This window comes from Helianthus annuus, chromosome 8 (assembly GCF_002127325.2).
Source record: "Helianthus annuus cultivar XRQ/B chromosome 8, HanXRQr2.0-SUNRISE, whole genome shotgun sequence".
NCBI classification, from domain to species: domain Eukaryota; kingdom Viridiplantae; phylum Streptophyta; class Magnoliopsida; order Asterales; family Asteraceae; genus Helianthus; species Helianthus annuus.
In genome coordinates this window covers 81,175,141-81,187,554 of record NC_035440.2, presented here as the reverse complement: position 1 = coordinate 81,187,554, position 12,414 = coordinate 81,175,141, and positions in this window count along the sequence as shown.

The window sequence follows — 12,414 nt, the reverse complement described above, 5'->3', positions numbered from 1 at the left end:
ATATTTAAACCCAGGGAGCTCTTTACAGTGAACTGCGTGCTCCCCATATTTATCCATACAAGCTTTACGACATATCGGGCAGGTTTCATCTTCTGGATACATAGGGATCATTAGCCGGTATTGAGAATGGTTCTGTATTCTACTGCCGACATGCATTGTCCTAACCCTCAATCGGGACAACGGTCAAAAATTCCTGAGCACGGGGACCCTTCAGACACTCAAACACCGCCTTCTGGCGGGGTGACAAATCAAAAGCTTCTCCCAGGCTTTGAGCGATTTTGCTAAAAAGTGCATTCGTCAAAGTTTTTTGTGGCTTCGAGGGTGGTGTCCTTGTTAGAGAAACCGCCAATATCCAAGTCTGGGAGAGAGAGACATTTAAGCGTTCAAGCGCTTGTTGATAGTCTGGGTCAAGCCCGACAACCCCACCATTTCGAAGGATATGATCCTGTAGTTCCCAAGACTGAGCTCTAGACGCCACAAAGGCATAAGCCCCAACATCTCGGGCTGAGAAGAGGCCCAAACCACCTAGACGCATTGGCAAAGATGCTAGACGCCACTGGAGGTCACCAAAGAAGGGGGCGCCACCCACTACTATGTCTTCTATAGCCTTTCTAAGGCCATCATCGGACCGAGATACCGCATCCTCCATCAAATGGGGTTGACAAGTCCGCAGCCCAAAAAGCAACTTAGCAACACCCATGCACGACCTTAGCAGAAGGAGTTCACATTGGGGATCCCTCAGGCAGGGTAAGAGTTTCATAAGGTCAACCACCCCCGAGGCCCGCCGCCCTGCCAACTCTCCAATAAAGCTAGGATCCCGACTAACAGCTCCACCAAGGAGCTTAACCCCCTTCTCTGGTCTACCGATCCCTCTCGGGAAAAGCCCGTCCTGATCTTTCTGGCCATCGCATGTCGGCCAATAAACCTCTGTTTTCTTAATATTGAGATAAAGCCCTAGAGATGGCCCCTCCTCATTGATGATGTCTAAGGCCTTAGCAACCTCAGAGGCGTTTCCGATAGTCGTCCCATCATCCAAGTACCAAGCATGAAACGGGAGTTTACAGCGGTTCTGAACTCGGAGAATAAGGGGGTGTAAGGCGAGGGCAAAGAGAAGGGGCCCCAAAGGGTCTCCTTGTTGAACTCCGGTAGTAGCCCCAATACACTCGTTACCAACATACAACCTAGCAGGCTGAGCGTAAAGAAATTGGACCCACCGATAGATTGACGGGCAACGCTGATGAACCTCTTGGAGAAAGGCTGTGCGGTCGACCGTGTTAAAAGCATTGGAGAAATCCACAGTAAGCAAGGCTAAGGAAACCATCTGCATGAAACGAGTTGAGAAACCTGTTTGCACTGTGAAGTACCGCCTCTGACCCATTTGGCATTCCCCCACCGCCAAACTGATAGTCACCTAAGTATTGGGTCATTTCTTTCCCGAACCTTCTTCATTCGCGCACCTTGGGAAACCAACCTTCGCCAAATACCCCCCACAACAATAGGCCGAATTCCTTTTAATCTAGGTTTCAATAAGGGGGTGAGGGGGGCCGTGAGGCAACAAATCAGCAAGCACCATAGGAAGGACCCCCAAGCCATAAGTTAAAACAACTTCAGTAATGCTCATAAGCAAACCTGAGGAAGTAACCGAGCCCTCGCCACCAATAGCATCTAACAGGTGTTGGGCCCGCATCCCGTCTCTACCGCATGAGGTCCTTTAGGAAATGATCGAATTACATTTGAGCACACAATCCCCATCAACAACAAGAGTGGGTTGGGCCAAAGGGTTGGAAGGCAATGACGGGGGCGAACACACTGGGTGTTTATCAGTAAGAGATTTCAAGGTCGAATCACCTAGAGGGCAACTCCACTAGAGCATATAGGACTTAAGCGCAGCTGTGAAATGTCCTCCCTGGCTTTCCGAAGACATTGCTTAATATTAGGGCCCCTTTCTTTTTCCTCCTCTTTCCTGCATTCTCCCTAGGGGCCCCCGTCTCCCCCCCACGCTATCCCAATAGGGAAGCGACCACATCAAATCATAACCCAGACCCATCTTTCCACACTGTAAGCGCGTGCAAGATGTTACTACACTGTAAGATTTCCTATTCCCTGATCTCCGCTCTTGTCTGGAGGATGGTCTAACCACCGCACAAGGTGCAACGCGGTAGTAGAAGCAATTGGACCCAATTGTTGACCGATCTTGGTGACGCTACCACTTTGCGCAAAGCACCTGTTAGGACCTGAAGCAAACAAAGCCGACAACCTAGGGGGAATGCTTTTAACAGTCTGAATAGGGAGGGAGAAAACACGCTCGAGGAGGTTAACATCACTCCCAAGCCTTGCTGGGTGAGGTGGGTTTTGTGTCAACCACCACTTGGCATGGTTTCCCGATCCCAACAATGAAATCTTCAACACCCCCGAGATCATGGCAAACGACACGACCTCATTATCATGCTTGCATCCCCTACTGAGTGCGTGCATCACATGCACTTACCACATAACCATTTATCCCCTGCCCTAAGAACTTCTGCAACATCCATAAAAAGGTCCAGGTCCTTTGAAATAGCCTCCTTCAAAGACAGCCTTCGGTTTTCTGTCTTGAGGTGGGTGCTTTGCATGTGTTCAAATAGGGGAAAAAACCCACAGAGCCCGGTTTACCATCTTTACATTCGTGGAAAAATTTGAAAGGACAGGTCTTTAAACCACTGGCAGAGCCCTGCATATGGCCGCCTGACTTAACGTTCCGACCCCCCCTGTAGGAGCCATGCGCGTATGTTATCGTATGTTAACTAACGATACACCAAACTCGAGATGAGTTGTGGGGGGGTAGAAAACCGGTAAAATTCTTATAGAAGATGAAGGAGGGCAGCAACCGCTGGTTGCCCACCCTCTAATGGTGTCCCTCCGTAGCCTCTTACCCCCATGCCATGTAGTTAAAGATTAACAGCAATTGAATCTAAATTACAAGATCAAATCGCCTTAAACCAATACCCACTCCACAAGATTGCTAAAAACAAGTTTTTTTAAAACCTTATCTTCATTGAGGCATTTGATCGAACAACTGGTGGGTCAACTTGTCATTCATAAAATGGAGATGAAGGGAATTGTAGTTACCGGAGAGGAATCAATGTCGATGAGTGAGATCGGAGTAACGATGTCGATGAAAACCCAACCAACCCTATATGAGAAATCGAAGAGGAGAAAATGCTAAGCTACGGCGCGTCCACCTCAACTCTCCGTGGTCCCCACGCCGTAACTTCTGTTACAACAACCCTCATCGTCTTCCAACCACTATACACATACGTTGGTTACGCAGACGAACTTTATCCCTACTCGCAACGGCGTTCTCAGTTCTGATTTTGTTTTGCAATTCCTCGTTCGTTCCTTAGAAGCTGCCGCCGCTCTTTGATGTTAATATGGTTAAAAACTTGCTAAAAGGCTGGGTTCTGTGATAATTTTTGGTTGAAATCTTGTCAAAATCGTGTAAGATTAGTGAAAAATCTGCTTTTTAGTGAGTTTGAAATTAAAAAATTTGGTTGTATATTTTCCGGTGAGAAGCGTTTGGTCCGGAATCTCTGACGGAACAGTACATTCTGGTGACCCTTATTGGTTTGACCTTAACAAGTTTTCTGGTTATAGCATATCCCTATTCACTAAAAAAAAAACAAAAAAAAAATCGTTATAATTGAAATCTGAAGATTATCCTTCTAGATAACTCAAGCTTAATATCAGATGGCTAGCCATGAATTTGTTTTCACGACTTTGTTAAAATTGAGATTGAATTTAAGAATTGGTGCCTTATAATGTACGAAAATGTTACCCTCTTTGCACTTAAAATACACACAATGTTTTGCCTCTTCAATTCCCAGGAAGCTAATCCTTACGAAATTCGGATCATGAACTCCGAATATTCTAAGAAAATGTAGATAATCAACTTCTCATACATTTTATGTTTTTACTACCAAAAAATTACAAAAGTAGCCCTCTACTCTTATTATGTTTTCTTTTTAATATATGTATAATTAATTAATAGAAGTTGAGAAAATATTTTCTAGGTATGATATACCTTTAGGCTATAGGTGTGGTCATGACACTCATGACCCTCCATGTTAGTGCCATATAACCCACCTCTAATCCATCATCAAACCACTACCCTAAAGGTGTGGTCATACCCAAACCACTAGCCATTTATTATTTTAATTTATCTTTGTCTAAAGAAAAAGAAAATGATTTGTTGAAAATGGAAATGATTTTAACGAAAGAGGAGAGTTTGGGACACTTATTTGCGTAATGGCTATTCGTGCGAACATAGTTGACAGTGAGGAGGCCTACGCGGGTTTTTTGGAGTATGTGGTGAGACTGATTTCGAGAAAATGCCCGGAATTGGAGGAGCCAGATCTGGGTCGGCTGTTGGAAGAGCCATTTGACCTGGCTTTGGTGAGAAACGAAGGCGACGGGGCCGGAGTAGGCGGATGAAGGTTGCGCAAGAATTGTTCTTAACTCTCCGCCTTGGTGAGAAGGTCACGAAACAAAGAGGGTCACGAGCGGTGCGAATAGCGGTGGACCAACTTTCAAACGTGGGACCGAGACCACAGAGAAACCAATGGGTTTTATCCTTGTCGCTTACCGGATGCCTAATGCCGAAAGTTGATCGCAAATTACTTTGAATTTACGACCAAACTCGGCCACAGTAGACGATCCCTTGGTTAATTGTCGAAGGTTGTCACGCAAAAGGTGCATGCGTTCCAACGAGGTATTGCTATAGGCGGCTTGTAAGGCTTTCCAGATCTGATGAGAAGTGCTTAGGCCAAGGATTTCGGCCACAAATTCTTCCGTAAGAGAGGCGTTAAGGATGAGAAATGGCTTGTTGATCATAAGGAACCAAGTGGTGAAGGCAGGATTCACTTGTTCTTGGAGTTAACGATGGTGGTTTTAGGAGGAGCAGGGATAGTCGTCTACATATCCGAGGAGTTTTTAGTTGGCGAGGAGAGGAGTGATTTGGTAAACCCAGGGAAGATAATTGGTAGAGGATAGTTTAATATTTGATCATATGTAACATAGTAGCCATAGGGAGGGAGTTTTCGGGAGTGGTAGAGGAGGAAGAATCAGGTTGCGACATGGCAGGAAAAGGGATAGAAGAAGAAGATTGATTTTAGGAAGGATTAAGGAAGGAGAGGACCTAGTCTGGCTGATACCATGTGATATGTGAACTCTCTCTTGAATATTTAGAGAGGATTGCATTCCATTTATATTAATTTACAATATAATAAAATAGGAAACATATTAACAACATTTGACTATATATAAAGAAAGGAGAAATTATAGGCATGATAGTTTCCATTCCAATATTATCTTTTACCATGGTTTAATCCATGCAAACCAGGTGGATCAATCAAGAGGGTGGTGTAGCATTCCGTTCATGTTCCTAGGTGGCAAATCATGTCTCAACATTACGCCCACACCCTATGCCTTATAAGAGCACACGCTGAGTGGCAAAACAGACACCAACGGCCCCGACGGGAAATACCATTTCCCTGGTCCAGGGTTCTCTTTTGCAATCACCGATCGGTGATTATTCACTGAAAGACACCTAAACTCACCCACACACACGGTCATTTATTAGCTTTTACTATGCTCTAACCATGTAAAAAATGGGGAAAACGGGATAACCCCCTATGCTCTATCCATTGTAAAAAATCACGTTTAAGGCACTCGACTTCACGGTCATGTATTAGCTTTTATAGCATATCAGATTACGTTTTCATCAATACCGACTTAAGCCAAAAGTTGCATGGATTTAAGCAATATCCATATCAACTTTACAATTGCAAAACATCACCAAGGGGTGTTTGGGATTGCTTATTTTAGTGACTTATTAGTTTGTTAACTTTTTGAAAAGTTAAAAAGTGTTTGGGTGAAACTATTTTGGGAGGGGAAAAGTCAATATGGTGTTGTTTGTTTTTTTCAGAGGTAAAACGTCTGCAGTATGCGGACCGCATACATCTGTAGCAGAATAGAGGAACCAAACCTCTGCAGTCTGCGGGAAGAAGATTATTTGTTTTTAAGTCTTATGGTATACAAGGACCCTGCAGATCTAAAAAATAAAACCCCCAAAATGGGGCCTGTTCTCACATCTCACTTAACAACCCGCACTTTCCACCATTTCATCATTCACCATCAATACAACCACCACCTCGTCCCATACCAGCCACCATCTCCGCCACACCAAACACCACTTATCACCTTCGCCAATCTACACCAGAGACTCGTCACCTACCACCCGCCGCTGCTGCATCAGATTCCGACTTGTCTCGAGTCACCTCGTTTTTCGTGCTATTCCTTGTCGACATCCAGGTACGTGTTTTTTACAGTTGCGGAGGTCGACGTCGCTGTGGTTGTTGTGTGGGGCTGACGAGGCACAGGTGGTTGTCGGCGGTGAAGGCGGCTCAATCGGAGGTGGGGGAGGTGGCGTCGGGTCAACCGGACGTGAGGGAGGTGCCGGAGATGTGGTGGTGGTGGAGGAGGTGGAGTGTCGACTGGGAGGAGGAAGATGCTAGGGTTTGAGAAGAGGTTAGAAGAGGTGGGAAGACATTTTGACCATGTCTGCGTGGGGAAGAGGACGCGTAGAGGTTTGAAGACATTTTATTAAATGTCTTCTAAAAAATAAACGATCTGCAGATCTAAATGTTTGCGTGTGGTCTGCGTGGCGCAGACATAAGAGGCCAGAAGAGGTTTTCTGAAAAACAAATACCCCCTAAATCACTACATTGTGACTTATTAACTTTTCAAAAAAGTTATAAGTTGTTTTAAAAAAGCTAAGTCAAAGCCCAAATGTCATTCAAGGACCCTTTGCTATTCAAAGACCTTTTGCTGATAAAAAAAATAATACATCGCGAGTGTAAGTTGTATATCGACCATTTTGATTTGAGGGCATATGCAAGGAAGATCCCCTTGAACATCCTCGAATACTCGAACTTAAGTCGCGTCTCTTAAAACAAACATTTGATTTGAGGGCATGAAATTTTGACAAAACATACACATTTACACACATATTTGAAAAGCAATAGTATAGAGGTTGGTTTGTGATGAGGTGATCCAACCATGGAAGTCACCGAAATAACATGGGAGGTATTTTGAATCACAAGATCAATCACTGCTCGTGGTTGAATTTGAATTGTATGTCTAAATCAACTACTCATATGTGTGGTGATGGTCGGACTTTTACGTACCATCATCTCATTAAAAGATGAGTTGCACATATTGATGATCATCGAATAGCGGGCCATTCATACTTCGACTCAGGACCATAACATTTTCTTTCTATGACTAAACGATACCAAAGCATATAGTCTTTCAAGACTGTACAACTAACTATATAAATAATAGATCTCTATACAAATTCATACACCATCAATTATATGCGCACTTAGATTAATTAATTATTCTTCCCATCTTATAAAAAGAATCCTATATAAGCGTTGAATAAAATAATATGACATTCAAGTTATACACTTCACCCAAGCAATGCCTATTTCTGTAAAGATCTATATAAATATCGTCAATTTTTATATAACATTATTATAAATCACCATATGGTTTTACCGACACATGGTGTAGAGGTGTCAAAAGACTCAAAGAATGTACTACCGACTTGACCCAAAATTTGGGCCAGGGGTGGAAGTTTCTGGTGTGGATTGGAATGATTTCCCTTTTTGTCCATTTCATCAAAACATATAAATAATTATTTTATTGAATGTGATTACATAAATACTTATTTTATTGAATATAGGTATAGAAAATATATCATCTAGTGTTTTTCTAATAGAAAACTAGTGGATTTCCGCGCTTTGCGGCGGACGTTTGATTGGTATCAATTTGGTTCGTAACAATAGCGACACTCAGGTATAACAACCGGTAAAGATAAAAACGACTACCATACTTGTACATCTCATAGCCATTTGATTAAATGTAATTGATTCTTTTTCTTTTGTTAGCTTGAATGTTGACTTGTTATAGTGCCGGTACTCGATGTTGTTTACATGTTGGTCACGATACAATTTTTTTTATCTACAACGGTTCCATTTCATGAAACTCGTCTGATGTAACCCAAAAATAAAGTCGTGTATTACATAGATGAAAAACCATAAAAACAAACACTGGCAACATTTCCAATAATATGTATTGATGTTTAAGTTACATGATGGATTAGGAAAAATTATATACTAAGATTAGACAACTCTACGATTCACTTGTAATCTCTATTCATTTTTAACCCTGATATGTCTTACACTCTTACCTAGGTTATTACTCATTTAAACTGGTAGGATAAATACGAACTATTGTGACGTAAAATAAAATAGGTGTAAATTAATTATAAAGGGAAATACAGTGAAGGATTATCATGGATGACAATGGTTAGAAATTTGTTTGTTTGCGAATGTGAATGTGTATAAACTTGATTTATTAATTTTCTTGGGGTTCTTTGATTCTCTTCAAATGTAAGAAATATATATGGTGGATGGTGATGTTGAAAACAGTTTGATAGAAGTTAAAATAAAAATTGAGAATGATGGTTGTGTGGAGAAAGTAAAAAGCAAGAAACCGTTGTGGTAAAAAGCAAAAAGATAGAAAAGTAGACTGGCCAAAAGGGTGTTATAAATCTCTATCTCTAATAAAAGAACTAGGTTCTGCCACTTGGCACCCCCACATTCCCCCTAAGCACATGTCAACCCTCCTTCACTTTACTACCGTGTTCAACAAAGAAGGGGTCCACGTCGACACGTTTGCCGAACCGGGTTTTTTGTTTCACTTTTGAACAAACCCTTAAAACTTCCCCACAGCCGCTACGATTCCTTCTTCTCTCCTCTGCAACCCTTCGCTCAACCATTCTTCTTCTCCGATCACTCATCCATGGTTCCGGATCTTAACCACGCTATTAACAGTATGGTTTTATTCTATTTTTGTTCATTGTTCTTGACTTAGCAGTTTCTTGAGTTGATTTTGTTACTGATTATTCTAGATCTGAACCCCCCGTATTTCATATTAGGGTTTATTCTTCCATTGTTTCATGTCCATCATTCATCCATGGTTGAAGATTCTTAACCACGCGATTAACATGTATGGGATTCCTCATTTTTTGTTAATTGTTCTTCATTGTCGGTGGTTTTGAACCTGTTTTTGTTACTTATTATTGTAGATCTGAACCACCCGTTGATCATATTACGGTTTGTTCAAGCTATTTGTATCGGCGGAAGTTTTAATTTCACAAATTTGCATCCTTTTCTGTCTCAGGTTTGATTCTCCCTAAAAAATCTTTTGTTTTTTTTAAACTTTTATGAAGATTTAACAGCGCGTTTAATAGGTTATGTTTTCGTCATGTTTCTGATCACTGTTCTTGATTCTAGGCGTTTGTTGACCTTGATTTTGTTAGTGATTATTGTAGATTCTGAACCACGTGTATTACAGGTTAGGGTTTCTTCATCTTTTTTCAATCGTTCTTCTCTTTCATAGCAGTTTTATGAGTTGTGATTTCCATTTTGTTATTCTAACATTTTGTTTTTGTTGAACATATTAGGGTTTATTCTAAGATTCGAAGTCAAACAACTTGGTCGGCTTCATGTGATTGACATTTCTTTGCACGATTCTTGGAAATCCATAATCAGATAAGTCGAATTAAGATTTCTAATGTTGAACTAATTTCAATAACATTGGGGTTTTTTTAGCGTTATGGATTTTGGAAAACCAATTTATTTAGAATCTGAATTATGATTTCATATTTGATAAATATTGTGTTTAATGGGTGTGTTTGTCCTAGCTTTTATTTTTTGCTTATGCTTATATTTTAAACTAGCTTATAGCTTATTAACTATCATTTGATAAGCTCTTTTTAAGTGCTTGGATTAACTTATAGCTTATTTTATATCATTAGCCCTTACAACAAGAAGTTTCTTCAAATAAGCTAAAAACCATCTTCAACTTAGCTTTCTATAAATTAGCTTATATAAGCTAATAAGCATAAGCTTAAAAAGCTAAACCAAACACCAAGTAAGCTTATTTTGTAAAAAAAGCTAAAAAAGCTATAAGCTTTGTTAAAAAGCTAGGCCAAACACCCCTAAATGTCCAATTTGTTGTTCTGGATGTTTGCAAGAAATAATGTCCCCTCTATTTTTACCATGATATTAGTTTTAGTTTTTAAAAAGGGATAACATGTTTTTTTTTCAGTTCATATCAGATTCATAATAGAGTTTAGATTTTTAGCAATTTTTTTTTGTTGTAGGTGATACAAATAAGTTTCTATGGAATCATCAGTTTTCAGCATTGGATGGATGCATACCTGAATCCAAAATCTCAGTTAGCTGAGTTTTGAAATGGTCCAAAGGTATATAATATTTTAAGTCTCATTTTATCTTTATCGTTGTAAATTTACTCACAAATTGATTAGTAACATGTTTAGGATGAACGATTTGTAAAATTTAAACTAAATCTTTGTTCATATGATTTTCATCTTGGTAAACCATTATGTCACGATTCTGTATTTGAAAACAAAATATTCCAAACAGATCTGAATCAATTTTGGTATTTCTTTTAACCTATTTTATAACTTTTTACACTTTACACTTCTAAGAATTCCTATAGTATACAATTTTGTCTTTGTATCAACAAGGTAATCTAACTCTTCCATAAAAATACTGTTCACCTCCTTTACTTTTCAGATTACTATCTTTAAAAAACCAGGAAAAACACAAAAATACAAAGACAAACTTTTCCTATTTTCATAAACCTTTCATTTTGACTTTCAGAAATACCTTTTCCTTTTAGTTGACCTTACCCATAATCTTTGTTCCACTTTTCACCATTCAGTTTATTAATGGTCAAGCCCTTCTGTTTGAATAATATACTAACATTATTTCCTTTTTTGAAAGTAAATAAAAATTTTCAAGGACGTTAGGCCAAGTCACTTTGATTTCTACTCATAACCATACTTTGTAAACATTTTTAAAGACCGGAAACGTGTTTCTTTTTTACAAAGGTATATAATTTTTAAGTCTCATTTTATCTTATCGTTGTATATGTACTCACAAATTGATTACTAACATGTTTTAGGATCAATGATTTTTAAAATTAACTAAATCTTGGTTCATATGATTTGATCTTGGTTAAACCATTATGTCACGATTCTGTATTTGAAAACAAAATATTCCAAACAGATCTGAATCAATTTTGGTATTTCTTTTAACCTATTTTATAACTTTTTACACTTTACACTTCTAATAATTCCTAAAGTATACAAGTTTGTCTTTGTATCAACAAGGTAATCAAACTCTTCCCTAAAAATATTGTTCACCTCCTTTACTTTTCAGATTACTATCTTTAAAAAAACCAGGAAAAGCACAAAAAATACAAAGACAAACTTTCCACTTTTCACCATTCAGTTTATTAACGGTCAAGCCCTTTTGTTTGAAAAAATATACTAACATTATTTCATTTTTTTGAAAGTAAATCAAAATTTTCAAGGACGTTTCACAAAGACACTTTGATTTCTACTCATAACCATACTTTTGTAAACATTTTAAAGACCGGAAACCTGTTTTTTTTTTTACAAAGATCAATAATTTAAACCTTTACAACAGTAGTCCTTAACAATAGTAAAGGATATTTGATATACATATGTAGGTAGAGGATCCTGTAAAAAGTGCTCAAAGTGTAAGAAGTGTGAGAAGTGTATTATAACACTATATATAATACTATATAACACCATATAAACACCGTATAACAATATGTAACACCATATAATACCATATAACACTATGTAACACTATATATCATTATATAACAAATATAACACTATAGTTTGTCTGATAGGATGTCTATGATAGATGTATAGTGTTATATTTGTTATATAATGATATATAGTGTTACATAGTGTTATATGGTATTATATGGTGTTACATATTGTTATACGGTGTTTATATGGTGTTATATAGTATTACATAAAGTGTTATAATACACTTCTCACACTTCTCACACTTAGGCCCTTTTTACACTATCCTTACCCTACATATGTATTTAAATACTTTTAAGAACAAGTATTAACTTAAAAAACTCTACATACCCAATTGATATTCATACAGCCTATTAAGGCCCTGAAAAGACAACAGTTATAAAAACAGAATAATACAAAAAAAACTGAAAGCCTAAAATGGGACTGAATTCTTTGTTCCTTTAAAAAATGGACTTTCAACGGTTCATGGTTTGAAATTTGCAGGTTATGTAAGGTTTAACTTTTTTCTCGGTCAACTATAAGGACAAATAAACCATTTCAAATTGTTTCACCTTTTAGTTATTCTACTACCTATCCAAGAAAGAAAACTGAATCTGTTTACTTTCATATACCTTATATAGTTTTGTTTTTTTCTTCCA